Source organism: Chinchilla lanigera, unplaced genomic scaffold (genome assembly GCF_000276665.1).
Source record: "Chinchilla lanigera isolate Chin_1 unplaced genomic scaffold, ChiLan1.0 scaffold00028, whole genome shotgun sequence".
In the NCBI taxonomy this organism is placed as follows: Eukaryota; Metazoa; Chordata; class Mammalia; order Rodentia; family Chinchillidae; genus Chinchilla; species Chinchilla lanigera.
In genome coordinates this window covers 6,961,461-6,974,903 of record NW_004955429.1, presented here as the reverse complement: position 1 = coordinate 6,974,903, position 13,443 = coordinate 6,961,461, and the positions used below count along the sequence as shown (strand labels likewise).

Sequence of the window (13,443 nt, the reverse complement as noted above, 5' to 3'; positions counted from 1 at the left end):
TAAAACGATAACCATTGATAATTTCCTACCATTTTGTCTGTAATTTGCTAAGTCCCCCCTATTATTATGTTATCCTTCTTTTATTCTTTAAAATAAAAAAAAAACACAAAAAAAACCCACAAAGGAATTGAAATTATCCCATGCATATTATCAGACCACAGTGCAATGAAATTGGAAATGAAAGCCAAAAGAAACCACAAAAACTGCATAAACACATGGAAATTAAATACTACACTCCTGAACAACCAATGAGTCACAGATAAAATTAAAGAAGAAAGTGGATGGTTTGTATAATTAAATGATAATACCAACATAACATATCAGAACTTATGGGACACAATGAAAGCAGTCATACTAGGGAAATTTATAATGATTAATATCAGAAAAAGTGCAAGTTTAAGTAAATAACCTAATGTTATGTGGTGGCAAACAGACCCCATTTTGCTTCTAAAATCCACTTTAGAACTCACTCTTGTTCCACAAATGATATGTTAAACAGTTTTCATTTGTAAGCAATTCTATTTCTGATAAATGCTGTTTCTGACAAATGCTGTAACGACCCCATGACTATGACTATCACCACACAATTAGATAAACTCTGTACTCTGCCTTTCTGGAAATGACTCATAATTTTTGGAAAGTTGACCAACTACTATATAACTGCTGTTTCCCTATCCTTGGGGTTGATGCTTCTGACTGGCAACAGTTGGGGTATTAGCCATGCTTGTGCTAAATAAAACCCTGCTTGTCCCTGGTCCAGCCTCTGTAAGTGGTTTTGGCTACCTGCCATAACAGTTGAAGCTCAATCTTCTAGAAAAAGAAGAGGAAGTTAAGGCCAAAGCTTGTGTGAGGGAGGAAATTATTAAGATCAGAGTAGAAATTAATGCCATTAAGACTAAGAAAACAATACAGAGTCAATGAACTGTACAGTTGGTTCTTGGAAAGATTAAATAAAACTGACCAACCCTTAACTAACCTTATCAAAAAAAGGACAGAAAAGACTGATATCCATGCAATTAAGGAATGCAAAGGGTGAAATTACAAAGAATCCTGCAGAAATCCAGAAGCTCATTAACACTACTTCAAGAATATGGATTCTAATAAGATGCAAAACAGAAGAAATGGACAGATTCCTAGACATATATGAATTACCACAGCTGAATCAAGAAGATATAAAGATTCTAAATAAACCAATATTAGTCAATGAAATTGAAGATGTAATTAAAAACCTACCAACAAAGTAAAGCCCAGGTTCTGATGGGTTCACTACTGAATTCTACAAGAAATTTAGAGAACACCTAATGATTCTACTCCTCAAACTCTTTAATGAAATTGGAATGGAAGCAGTACTCCCAAAGTCATTCCTGGAAGCAGGCATTACCCTGATACCAAAATCAGGGAAGGACCCAACCAAAAAAGAGAACTACAGGCCAATCTCCCTAATGAACACAGACGCAAAAATCCTACATAAGATACTGGCAAACAGAGTAGAGCAAATTATCAAGATGATTATACACAATGACCAAGTAGGATTCATCTCAGGGATGATGCAGGAATGGTTCAACACAAGCAAATCAATAATGTAATACATCATAGTAACAGAACCAAGGACAACACCCACATGATCTTCTCAATAGATGCAGAAAGAGCATTTGACAAAGTCCAACACCCATTCATGATAAAAGTCCTATGGAAAATTAGAACAGATGGTCTTTTATCTCAATCAGATAACAGCTATCTATGACAAAGCAATAACCAACATCATATTACATGGTCAAAAACTGAAAGTTTTCACTCTAGAATCAGGAACAAAACAAGAATGTCAGCTACCACCACTCTTACTCAATATAGTTCTGTTTTTTTTTTTTTTTTTTGTCTTTTTGAGACAGGGTCTCACTCTGCAGTTCAGGCTGGCCTTGAGCTCACTTTTAGCCCAGGCTGGTCTCAAACTTGCAATGATCCTTCTGTCTCAGCCTCCTGAGTGCTGGGATTATAGGCATGTGCCACCACACTCAGCTTCAATGTAGTTCTGGAAACATTAGCTAGAGCAATTAGACAGGAGAAAGAAATAAAAGGAATAAGGATAGGAAAGGAAGAAGTTAAATTATCATTATTTGCAGATGACAGGATACTCTAAAGACCCCAAAAACTCAATCAAAAGACTTCTAGATTTTACAGCCAAATTTAGTAGTGTGGCTGGATACAAAGCCAACACTCAAAAATCAATAGCATTCCTGTATACAAATAATAAATTCACTGAGGGAAATTACGGAAACCACACTTTTCACAATAACATTAAAAAAAGGAAAAACTTAGAAATCAATCAATAAAGGAAGTAAAAGACCTTTATATTGAAAACTATAGTATTATGAAAAAGTAGATCAAAAAGGAAATCAAGGAAATGGAACAATTTCTACTGGTTTATTTAAAGGAACAGTTAATGCTTAAGTTTTTTTGATCAATTTTACATGCTTATATCTGATAATCTGAACTACTTTGAAGACAACAATGTGCAATATAACAACCATTGTTGAATTCCTATCATCTTGTTCTTTGAAATTCTGTATTACTTGTTTTTTTATTATTATTTTTATTCTCTTTAAAATAAAAAAAATTTTTTTGAAAAGAAAATGGAATGATATCCCTTCTTCTTGGGTGGCAAGAACCAAGATAGTGACAATGGCTATACTTCCAAAATTGTTACATATATTTAAAGCAAGCCTCCTGATCAAAATACCAATAGCAAACCTCACAGAATTAGAGAAAATAATCCTAAAATTCATTTGGAACCAGAAGAGACCTAGAGTAGGAAAAGTAATTCTGGGCAACAAATGCAAGGCAGGGGGCACCACAATCCCTGACTTGAAATCATACTACAAAGTTACTGTGAGCAAAACAGCATGGTACTAGCAACAAAACAAAACAAAAAACAGACCCAAGAATCAGTGGAACAAATTAGAAGATGCAGAAACAACTCCAAACATACTCAGCCACCTTATTTTTGACAAAGGGACCAAACATCTTCAGTAGAAAAAAGACAGTCTCTTTAAGAAATGGTGCTGGAAAAACTGGCTTTCCATATGCTGAAAATTAAAACTAGACCTATATCTAGCATTATGTAGTAAAATTGAAATGTATCAAAGATCTAAATATTAAAACAGAAACACCAAATCTATAGGAGAATGGACAGAATGCTTGAAGACATAGGCGTAGGTAGACTTCATGAACAAAACCTGATTGCACAGGAAACATTATGAAGAATTAATAACTGGAATCTCATTTTATTAAAGAGTTTTTGTGTAACAAAACAAACCACCAAGAGAGTAAAGAGACAATCTGCAGGATGGGAAAAATTTTTTTGCTAGTTGTTTCTCAGACAAAAGAGTAGTACCTAGAATAGATAAAGAACTCAAAAAAACCCAGACCACCCCCCCAAATTTAAGAGCCAGTCAAAAAAATGGGTATCTAAAATGAATAGACATTTCTCAGATGAAGAAGTACAAATGGCAAATAAATACATAAAAAAAAAAGTTAAACATCACTGGTCATTTGAGAGATACAAATTAAAACAGAGATTCCATCTGACTCCAGAAAGAATGGTTATCATCAAGAAATCAACCAATGCCAAGTATATAGCTAAGTGGCACAGCGCCTGCCCGGCAAGCACAAGGTCCTGAGTTTGATTGCCGGAACAAATAAACAATCAATAACAAATGCTGGTGGAGCTGTGGGGAAAAAATAGCCCTTCTCCACTACTGGTGAGAGTGTAGACTGGTGCAACCACTGTGGAAATCAGTGTTCAGATTCCTCCAAAAACCAAAACTAGAGGTTCCATTTGACCCAGTTATTCCCCTTCTTCATATCATCCTGAAAGAATTAAAAGCATACCACAGTGACATATAAATACCCATGTTTATAGCAGTACAGTTTGTATAGCTAAATCTTGGAAACAGCCCAAATGCCTATCAACTGATAAACAGATAAAAGATTTTTTTTAATATACCAGAGTACTACTAATCTGCCATAAAGAAGGATTAGCTTGAGACATTTCTAGCTAAATGGATGCACCTTGAGATCATACTCTTAAGTGAAATAAATTGGACACATATTATTTAAATATCACATTCTTCCTCTGGTGTGAGAAAACAAAAGGCTAAATAAAGACAAAAATTTGTAATAGATATTGGGAAATAGGAAGAAAATGTTCAAATGAAAAGGGAAACAAGGAATGAGGGAGGGGGAAGGGAAAGAAGGGAAAAGGAAAAGAGACTAGAAGGGAAAATGGAAACAAAGCTTGTGTAAATAAAGAGGGAAAGAGGAGTTGAAGTAAGGAGAGGGGATTGGGGAGAACAGAAGAATCAAGATATATTATGTGTAGGTGCAAATTCCCTATGATGAATGTGATCATTATGTGTATTTAAAATGTACCAAAATTAATTAAAAAATAAAGTCTGCCAGATTACATACAAAGATGTATGAAGATACAGTACTGTTATATTTTACCTAAACAATAAAGCTTATGGCACACTGTCTAGAACACAAAATTTTCTTATCCTTGGCTGGATCCAAAAGTTGTAATATATATGGTCACGTACAGAATTCAGGTAAACTCTTCACTGGAGGTCAACTGGCAAAGTTACAAATGTTTTTGGTTTTAGAATCTTATGACCTGAGATACATATTACTTGACGACATCTTAAAGTCCTGATATAGGTTTTCCTACAGATTTCTTCCTCTTTTATATGAAGGACTAATATATTAAATATGTTAATTTATTTTCTTAAGCAAATAGACCCCAATCTCAGAATCCTTTCCAGTAAACAAATTTCAATGATATGTGGGGATGTACTGTACCTCAGAGAATCATTCATTTAGTAATGACATTCCAGCATTAGAACATAGATTGTATCATTCCAGTTTCCTGTTATATAGCCAAGAACAAACCCTATTTTTATAGGTCACTGAAATGGTTTGAGAATACTTGGCTAGAGAGTCTTGGGACTGATAGAGAATCAATCAATCTATCTATCTGTCAATATTTGACCTGTTTAGCACACACAGTTGTGTCCTGCAGATCCTCAGTGTCAACAGTGAAGCTGATGGGATGTCACTATCATCTTGGAGCCATTCCTTTTTTCTTTCACTTGAAAGGCAAGCTAAGAATTTGTAGAGTTCATTATATGCAGAGCAGTCATCTTTCCAATTCTATGTGGCTCAACAATTGCTTAAACATTACTATCTCCTGATGGTGTTATAAACTGTTATTTTTTCATATGGTTCATAATAAATTCTTCACTATGCATTCTGCTTTATGTCATATGCAGCGGCAGAAGATAGGACCTTTTTTTTCCGCAGAAAGTCTCCTGTATCACGGTGAATTTTACAGTACAGTTGGGTCTACAGCAGGGCCTCCATTGCTGGGCCCCAGGTGGCGGGAAGAGGTCTGAGAAGGACCAATCCACTGCATGGCCTATGCCACACAGACACTCATGCCAGGCAGAGCCACGCACACACCTCCCCAGAACTCTGTCCACCAGCTCAGCCACAATTATGTTGCTTTAATTCTTCTTTTTTGGCCACTGAAGATAAATTCCACCCTGATGACAGGATTTAAGCACAACGGTCTCTTTCCAGTCATACAGCTATAGATGTCCAAACTCTTGATGAGAAATGTTCATTTGACTTCTCTCGCAAGGACCAGAGACAGAATTTTTTTAATGATATTCTGAAGTATTTACACATACTTCAAAACAAAACAAAAAAGTCCATTCTGTGCTGCTTCCTTGAAAGATTTCTCATGACCACCCCTTCAATAGCTAGAAAGGCTACGTGTCTAGGAACAATGAATTAACGAATTAATTAAAATCCCTAACGTGACACTAAGAAGCAGATCATGGGCTGGAGGCAGGGAGAAGGTGCAGGTGCTTTAGTTTAGAGGCAGAGTAGCCTTCTAGGAAGGTCCGAAGATAGAAGCCTCAGCAAGCAGGAAATGCTGCTGGGGAAGGCCCAGTCCCTTCCATACTCCGAGGGGAAACAAAACCACTGCATTTTCTTTTCTCAGGGCTGAAGGCCCAACCTCTGACCCGCAGCACACTCTAGGGCCCTGCACACTGAGCTGGGTGATCTCTGACCAAAACAGGCTTAAGCCAAGAGTCGGGAACCCACTCCCCAGGAGCCCGTGTGGAATCCCCTTCAAGCAGAAGGAGCAGAGAGGGCAGCTCTCAGCCCAGGCGGCTGAGGGGTGCGAGGGGAAAAGGTGGGTAAGGGAGGCTGCCCAGGCTCAGACAGAAGCAGCCAGCGACACGAGGGCTCTGCCCCTGGCTTCCTCTTGTGGGGAAGTCCTGCTGCCACAGCCGCCTTATGCCTGCACTGGGGACAGACTAGCTTGAGTCTTCAAGCCAGCAGCAACCTCAGTACACTCCAAATTCCTTTCACATGTATACATGGGGTTAGACATATATTCTTTATTATTATTATTATTATTATTATTATTATTATTTTCTTTATTATTTTTAATGGACACAAATGCAATACCATTCAGGTTCATTTCCCTTCACCAGGCCCAGTGGTGTGTCAATGGCTATCACCACTGTCCCGAGGTGCTCTGCACAGCCTCGCCCAGCTTCTGAGCAATGAAATTCCACCTTCATCACCTGCCTGTGCCTCTGTAATATCTAACTGGGATTCCTGGTGTCACAACAGATGTTACACACCCTCGTGGGTGCAGGTCTCCAGCCGCACCCAGGCACTGGCCAGGTCTTGGATGAACAGCTGTTGGAGAAACTGTCCTACAGGTTGGGCAGTGATGCTTCGTGTCACTGTCTCTAAAGCTGTCACACATTTGTTGCAGTGCAGGCTCTGGGAGCTGGGCCTCAGTAGGCAGGGTCAAGCTAATCTGTCAGCTGGGAGGTCACAGCCTCGGTGGTAGGTTCATCCCATCCAACAGGCTCTGGGCAGCACCGCTGTCCTTCAGAAACCCATCAGTTTCAGGCCACACAGGCACAATCTCTGTTCGCACCATGGTATCCACAGGATCTTGGCTCCGAAAGACCACACCACAGTTGGAATACTCAGTCGCATACCCAGACCAGGCATATTCTGTGACACTCAGCCAGGAGTCTGTGGAAGAAGATGTTTTGGGAACTGCACTGACTTCCTGGCCTCTCTCACTGCAGGCCTTGGCTGTCACACTAGAGGGAGTAACTGCAGTGGCTCTTCGCTTCACAAGCATGCCTTCCTTCACAGGACTTGTCCCATCCTGGACGGCTTCCCTGGTACCTCTGAGGAGTGACCACAGCCCAGTAGTTAAGTGTGTACAGTCTCATGGAAAATCGGAGCTGCAGGGCCCAAAGTGGGTAACAGGACACTGAGGTCACACTGGGCAGGGGTAGCCTTATGCTCCTGGGTGTTGGCTTCAGGAGAGCTTCTGAGGCATTCCCAAAGAATCTGAAGAGGTCATTACGCATGAGTTCCATTGATGGAGTCTAAAATGGCCAGGAGCAAAAGTAGGGGCCCTGTTCTCTGGCTTTGACTCATGTAGCACCCAAGATTCTGGGTCTCTCACTGCTACTTTGTGGGCTGGGTCATACACTGCCCATGTGCTCATGAAGCAGGACTCCTGGGCAGGGGAGGTTTTAAAGACTTCATGGCCATAACGAAAGTGTGGTTGAGGGTGTCAGTCTTTTCATCACCAGGATTTCCAAAAATGGAAGTGACCTTCAGATGCCGATCAGTTTTACAGTCCAATTTCCTTGCATGTTCGCAGCATGGTGGAAGCTGGTTTTTAACTTACTGGAGGTTTATAATTAGCTATTTTCAGGACTTACCCCCTCTAGTCTACTCTTGCAAGAAGACACATAATCCTACAGAGGTCTCACATGGATGAGATCTCTCTTCTTCAAAATCTGAGCAACTAATACTGAAGGCCTGGAGGAACCACTGCCTATTAACAGTCACAAGGATTGCAGTATTTTGGGAAAATATGTCTCACCGAGTTCTAATGTCAAGCAGAAAAAGCTTTATAACCCCTTTTCTTAATGCCTAAATTTATCTTTAAAATTCTCAAGAAACAGGATCCCTGCGATGTAGTCTGGGACATAGAAATTATAGGAGAGGGAATGAAAAAAATCTAAAATACACTTCATTCCCTCTAGTGAAAACACTGATGAAAGTAACAGGAAATTAAATTAGCAAAAGAAAAATTAGAGTTTATAGGGTACAGCCAGGATCAGTTGATACTTATTATGTGGTAACATATTTCTGCTCAATATAAAGAAGAATTTTCTAGTTTTCTGAGCTACATAAAGTGTATGTTCCTATCACTGGCATCCTCAGATAACTCAGAAAAAAACTTGATCACTGGTAATAACCTGAAGACAAAGTCCAGCTGACTTTTAACAAAACTATGTAACTGAGAGGTGCCTTATTTTTATTTGCTGCATTTACTTCTGGTCAACTTTCCATTTGAATTTAGCACTCATTACAACAGAACTACTGCAGCTTTCAAATACAAAGTGCACATTAAATAAACCATTTGAAAACTATTTCCAACTGGTAGAAAGCAATGCTATTCATCCTTATTATTTCTCCCAATGTTTTTAAACTTCTCTGGATTCTGTCTAGACAGAAAAATACAAGGGATAATGATTGTTTTCATTTTAACCATTAAAAAGGGGGACCTTTCATTGGATGGTTGATTGCCTTTATAATAGGTGGCCATTTAGGAGAAAATACTCTGCTAACTGACAGCAGTACAGTTTTGTACACATTATTGGTCCATCTTGGGACTATTGTAACAAACCCATATACATCTGCCTATCTTCCCCCCGTCTTAATAGTTCCCCAAAATTTTTAGGACAAGAAAGCAATTTTAAACTACATTAAGTATCTGCTCCAGGGTCACTAGTCTAATGAGCTGTTACATCTTTAAGCTACAAATAAGAGGTTAAGCAAATAATTTTGAGCAATAAAACAAATCCTTGCTATAAAGCCTGTTGTTATTTCAGACCACTGATCATATAATCAGCCAACCCAGGTCCTTTATGAATAAGATCACCCATGGTACTCTAAGTACATGTGACTGTAACTAGTAAATCAGAAATAGGCCTTAAAATAGATGATACTATCTTCTTAGTAAGATGAGGGCTTCTGGTGTGTATAAATTACAAACTGAGTATACCTATAGCATAGAACACTTAGAAAAGAAAAAATATAAATATATATATTTATATATAAAAATATATAGAAAAAGACTCAAATGGGAAATACATAAAGGGTTCATGTACTCTGCTGATTGCTTTGCTTGGATGAGTACTGAAGATGATGAGAAAGTGTTCTTCTGGAGCTTGGTGAAATCACTAATGTTTCTATAGTGCAAACATTCATGAGGGCGTCTGGGAGAGCAACTGCTTATGGAGCTTTTCTGGGGCACTGTGACAGACATTACATGGCCATTCTGCGGGGATATGAAATACTTTGCACTCAAATTTATCCACCTTTGGCCCAGCACCTCAGAAAATGAAGAGATTTGACTTTAGCTATGACCAAGAAGAATAGTGCTGTCCTAGTCTGGGCTCAAAATCAAGTTTTTGCTAAAACCGAAGGGCAATATGGCTCAACAAAGAGTCAGATGGGCTGGGCTCTAGATCCAAGCTGCCACTAACGGGCTCTGTCTTTGAACAAATCCTTTATCTCTTTATAGATCTCCAATGGTAGCAAAGGGGACTCTAATAATGATACACAACTGTACAGTGGTTTGTATCAACATGCTTTGTAGTATTTCATAATGCTATCACACAGGAAGACACTGAAACCCCGAGAGATTTGAGGAACTGAAAGGCGGCCCACAGACAGCAGAGTTAGGGCACCAATACTGCATGTTCTTCTGAATCTTGTTCTCTTTCTGTTTTACTTCTTTGTTCACAAGGCAAAAAGATTGCACCGATGATCTCTTTCAGTTCAAATATTCTGTGGTTCACTAGATGTGACATTATCCACAAAACATTTACGATTCTAATCCCTCAACAGAGGTTTACCCAGCATCGCCTTAGTGCGCCACTGTGCTGAGGTCAGGGGTCTTGCACACATATATAGCGCTCCCTCCGTGTTAAGGAGCTTATAATTTGGTTATTATACACATTCAAGAGGTTTTAAACCAATTAGGTCTGTGCTTATAAGAAAGAAATCATTGTTTGTTTATTTTATTTTTTTTTTTTGAGACAGGGTCTTGCTATGTAGTTTAGGCTGTCCTTGAACTCACTATGTAGTCCAGGCTGTCCTTGAACTCCTGGTGACCTTCCTGCCTCAGCCTCCGGAGTGCTGGGATTACAGGCATGTGCCACCATGCCTGGCTTGAAATCACTGTTTAGTGCTTTTAAAGTATAAAAGAATCTTATGTTTAAGTCAATATTGGCTCCAGTGAGAGAAGAGCAACCCAAACAGGCTGTGTCCAGACTGTTGGGGAACGTGGCCTCGCCTCTCACGGAAGCAGGTTCTGCACCGCTTTTCCTGAGGTATTTATTGCCAATCGCACACTGCGTGAATCTGGTCGAGAATCAAGCCCTTGCACTTCAATTTCTCCAGTGCGTGTTGGTGTCGGCTATATCCGGCAGTGGCACCTGTCACCCTACTGATACGCAAAGGTTCAGAGTCCAGAGGTGAGGTGGGCACCTCCTTCTTCTCTCTGCTCTGCTTACTCCTCCTCAAGCTGTGTGCCCAAGGAAGAAGACAACAGAACTGAGCAAAAGAAAGGTTTCTTCTGGTCAGGGGCCTGCAAGGAGTTGTTACTCATTTGCCAGAACATTCAAATTAGCTCTGACATGAGAAAACAGAAATGTTTTACGAATTCCTCTGAAAAATGAAACCTTGCTAAAGAGGCAGCCTGGCAAACATTTCAGGCAGAGAGTAAATGCTCTACTGCCAGCCGGGGCCTAGTTGTCACTGCCACCACGCCTGAGAGGAAGGAGCAGACCATTTTATAGAATAGATCAGAGAATCTGAAGCCGCTTGAAGGTTAATCTGGAAGACAGAAAGTGAAGAAGGCAGCAAGAGAGGAAAAAAAGTCAGAAAGTACTGAAGCCAAAAAGGAAAAAAGGAACTGGAAACCAACAAGCAAGGGCATTGGATAACAGTAACCCTAGGTACAGACTTGAGCTTTATCTCTAGCCCTTTTCTTTCTGGAGACAAGGTGTTGCTGAGGTTTCCTATGCTGGACTAGACTTCGTAATTCTCCTGCATCAGCCTCCCCAGGGTAGCTGGGATTACAGGCATGCACCACCATGCCTGGCTGGGAGGGACTTTTAAGCTGCTCTTTTGGGGTATTCTTCCATTTCCCTTTCAAAATCACTAGCAGTGTTGATCACTGTGTAAATGGCAGGCTCCATTTACCTGAGAGCCACTCCTGACCCATAATGCTTTCATATGAGTGGAATTCTTTTTGAAGAATCCAAAGTAATACAGTACAAAGAGGGCATATTAGGCTGCATGTATCGCAGGGATAAAGAATATAAGCCCCGGGAATTAGCAAAAATATTAGGGAGATTTTCAGACTTTCACAGGCTGTGAAATCATTGGTGGTTTTGGTCTATTAGTCCCAGATCTCTAAGAGGAAGGGAGGGTCCCTCTGACATCTGGATTACAACAGCACGACAAAGATAGTGGAAAGGAGGCATTCCAGATTGTATATTAAGTGAGCTGCTTACTATGTAAATCCAGGCACATATTTCCATTTGCTGTAGACTTTCTATCAGTAAATGTCTCCTGAAAATTAATTTCAGATCTAATGAGTACTTTCTTTAATGATGAGGTTTTGATTTTAAGATGGGAATTTCCATTGATCTAATTACCTACCCAATATTGCTGTTACTGTCTTTTCTTTATCTTGATTAAAATTACATTGTTTTTATTTTAAATTTATTCCTTTAGTAGTTTTATACATTTCACTGTATTTATATTTCACAATAAAGGAAGGGAAGGTATAATATAAAGGAACAGTAACTATTTTTTGTCAACCTGTTTCAAGATTTAGGTTAAATGGACATAATCCTAGACAATTTAATGTTCTCAGTCTTACTCAAAGAGGGCAAACATGGGTAGTTCAACAACCACTAAGTAAGGAAATCAGTGGTCAAACAGCCTGCTGTGGAGAAGATATTAGCAACAGTTTTACATGTGAGTTCTACAAACCTTCAGGAATGCAGTTCTGCCCTCTTTCAGAACATAACCCCTGACTTAGATGAAATGAATAAATTTCAGAAATGATTAGAATTTAATCAAGAAGAAATAGAATATGTGGCTAGATCTATAATAAGTTAAAAATAAATGATTTAAAAATTTTTAAAAAAATAAATGAATTTAATGCTTCACAGATTTTGAGAAAATAGTGGAAGAAATAAACACTTCCCCTTCCTTCCCAAGAGACTTGTATTATCCTGATACCAAAACCAGGCAAAGATATCACAAGAAAACTATAGACTGTTAGGCCACATAGACACAGAAACAAAATTCTGAAATAGAAATAAAATTTGGGGGCTGGGGATTTAGCTCAGCGGCATAGTGCTTGCCTGGCAAGCACAAGGTCATGAGTTTGGTTCCCAGTACCGGAAAACAAACAAACAAACAAACAAACAAAAAGAAGCAGAAGAAAAAAAAAGAAATAAAATATTGGCTAACCAAATTTGGCACTGTATTAAAAAAAACAAACCACATGAAGTCGAAAAGTATGATTGATTTAATATCTGAAACCAATTAGTATATCACATAAATAGGGAACAAAGTCATATGATTAGTAACAGATAAAGAAAAAGCATGTGACAATCCAACATTTATACTAACTCTCAAAATCTAGAAAAAGAAATCTAGTAAAATGCACAGCTAGGCGTGGTGGCATATACTTGTAATCCCAGCACTCTGGGAAGTTAAAAGAGGAGTATTGTAAGTCTGAGCCCAGCCTGGACAACTTGGTCTCAAATAAAAAAGGGCTGATGAGGTAGCTCAATGTAAAGACTCCATGGTCAACTACCAGTACTGAAGGAGAAAAAAGGCATTTATGAAAAGGCTACAGGTAATATTGTGGTAAAAAACCAAAGGCCCTCCCCTACCATCAGGAACAAGGTAAGGATGCTGGCATTCACCATGTCTATAGCACACTATACTAAACACTTTTGCCAGAGATGCATGACAATAAATAAAGGAGCATCCAGATTAGAAAGGAAGAACTAAAACAGCTTTTATCCACAGATCTACTAAACTACTAATATTTAGCAAGGTAACAGGATCCAAAACTAATACATAAAAATAAAAATCAACTACTTCTACTTCTATGTACCAGCAAAGGGAATGTGGAAGTACAATTAAAAATATAACTCTTAGGCCAGGTATGGTGGTGCTTGACTTGGCAGGCTGAGGCAGGAGGACTGCTGTGAGTTAAAGGCCAGCCTGAACTAG

General features: G+C 39.1%; 1 protein-coding gene and 1 pseudogene across 1 annotated transcript in view; both read right to left on the bottom strand.

Annotated features, from left to right (window-relative positions):
- The window catches only part of Dnajc1 (DnaJ (Hsp40) homolog, subfamily C, member 1), a gene marked incomplete in the record, with an annotated part of 181,124 nt that overhangs the window by 12,676 nt on the left and 155,005 nt on the right, over positions 1-13,443 (bottom strand).
- LOC102007795 overlaps positions 6,513-13,443 on the bottom strand; it is an 11,226-nt pseudogene continuing 4,295 nt past the window's right edge.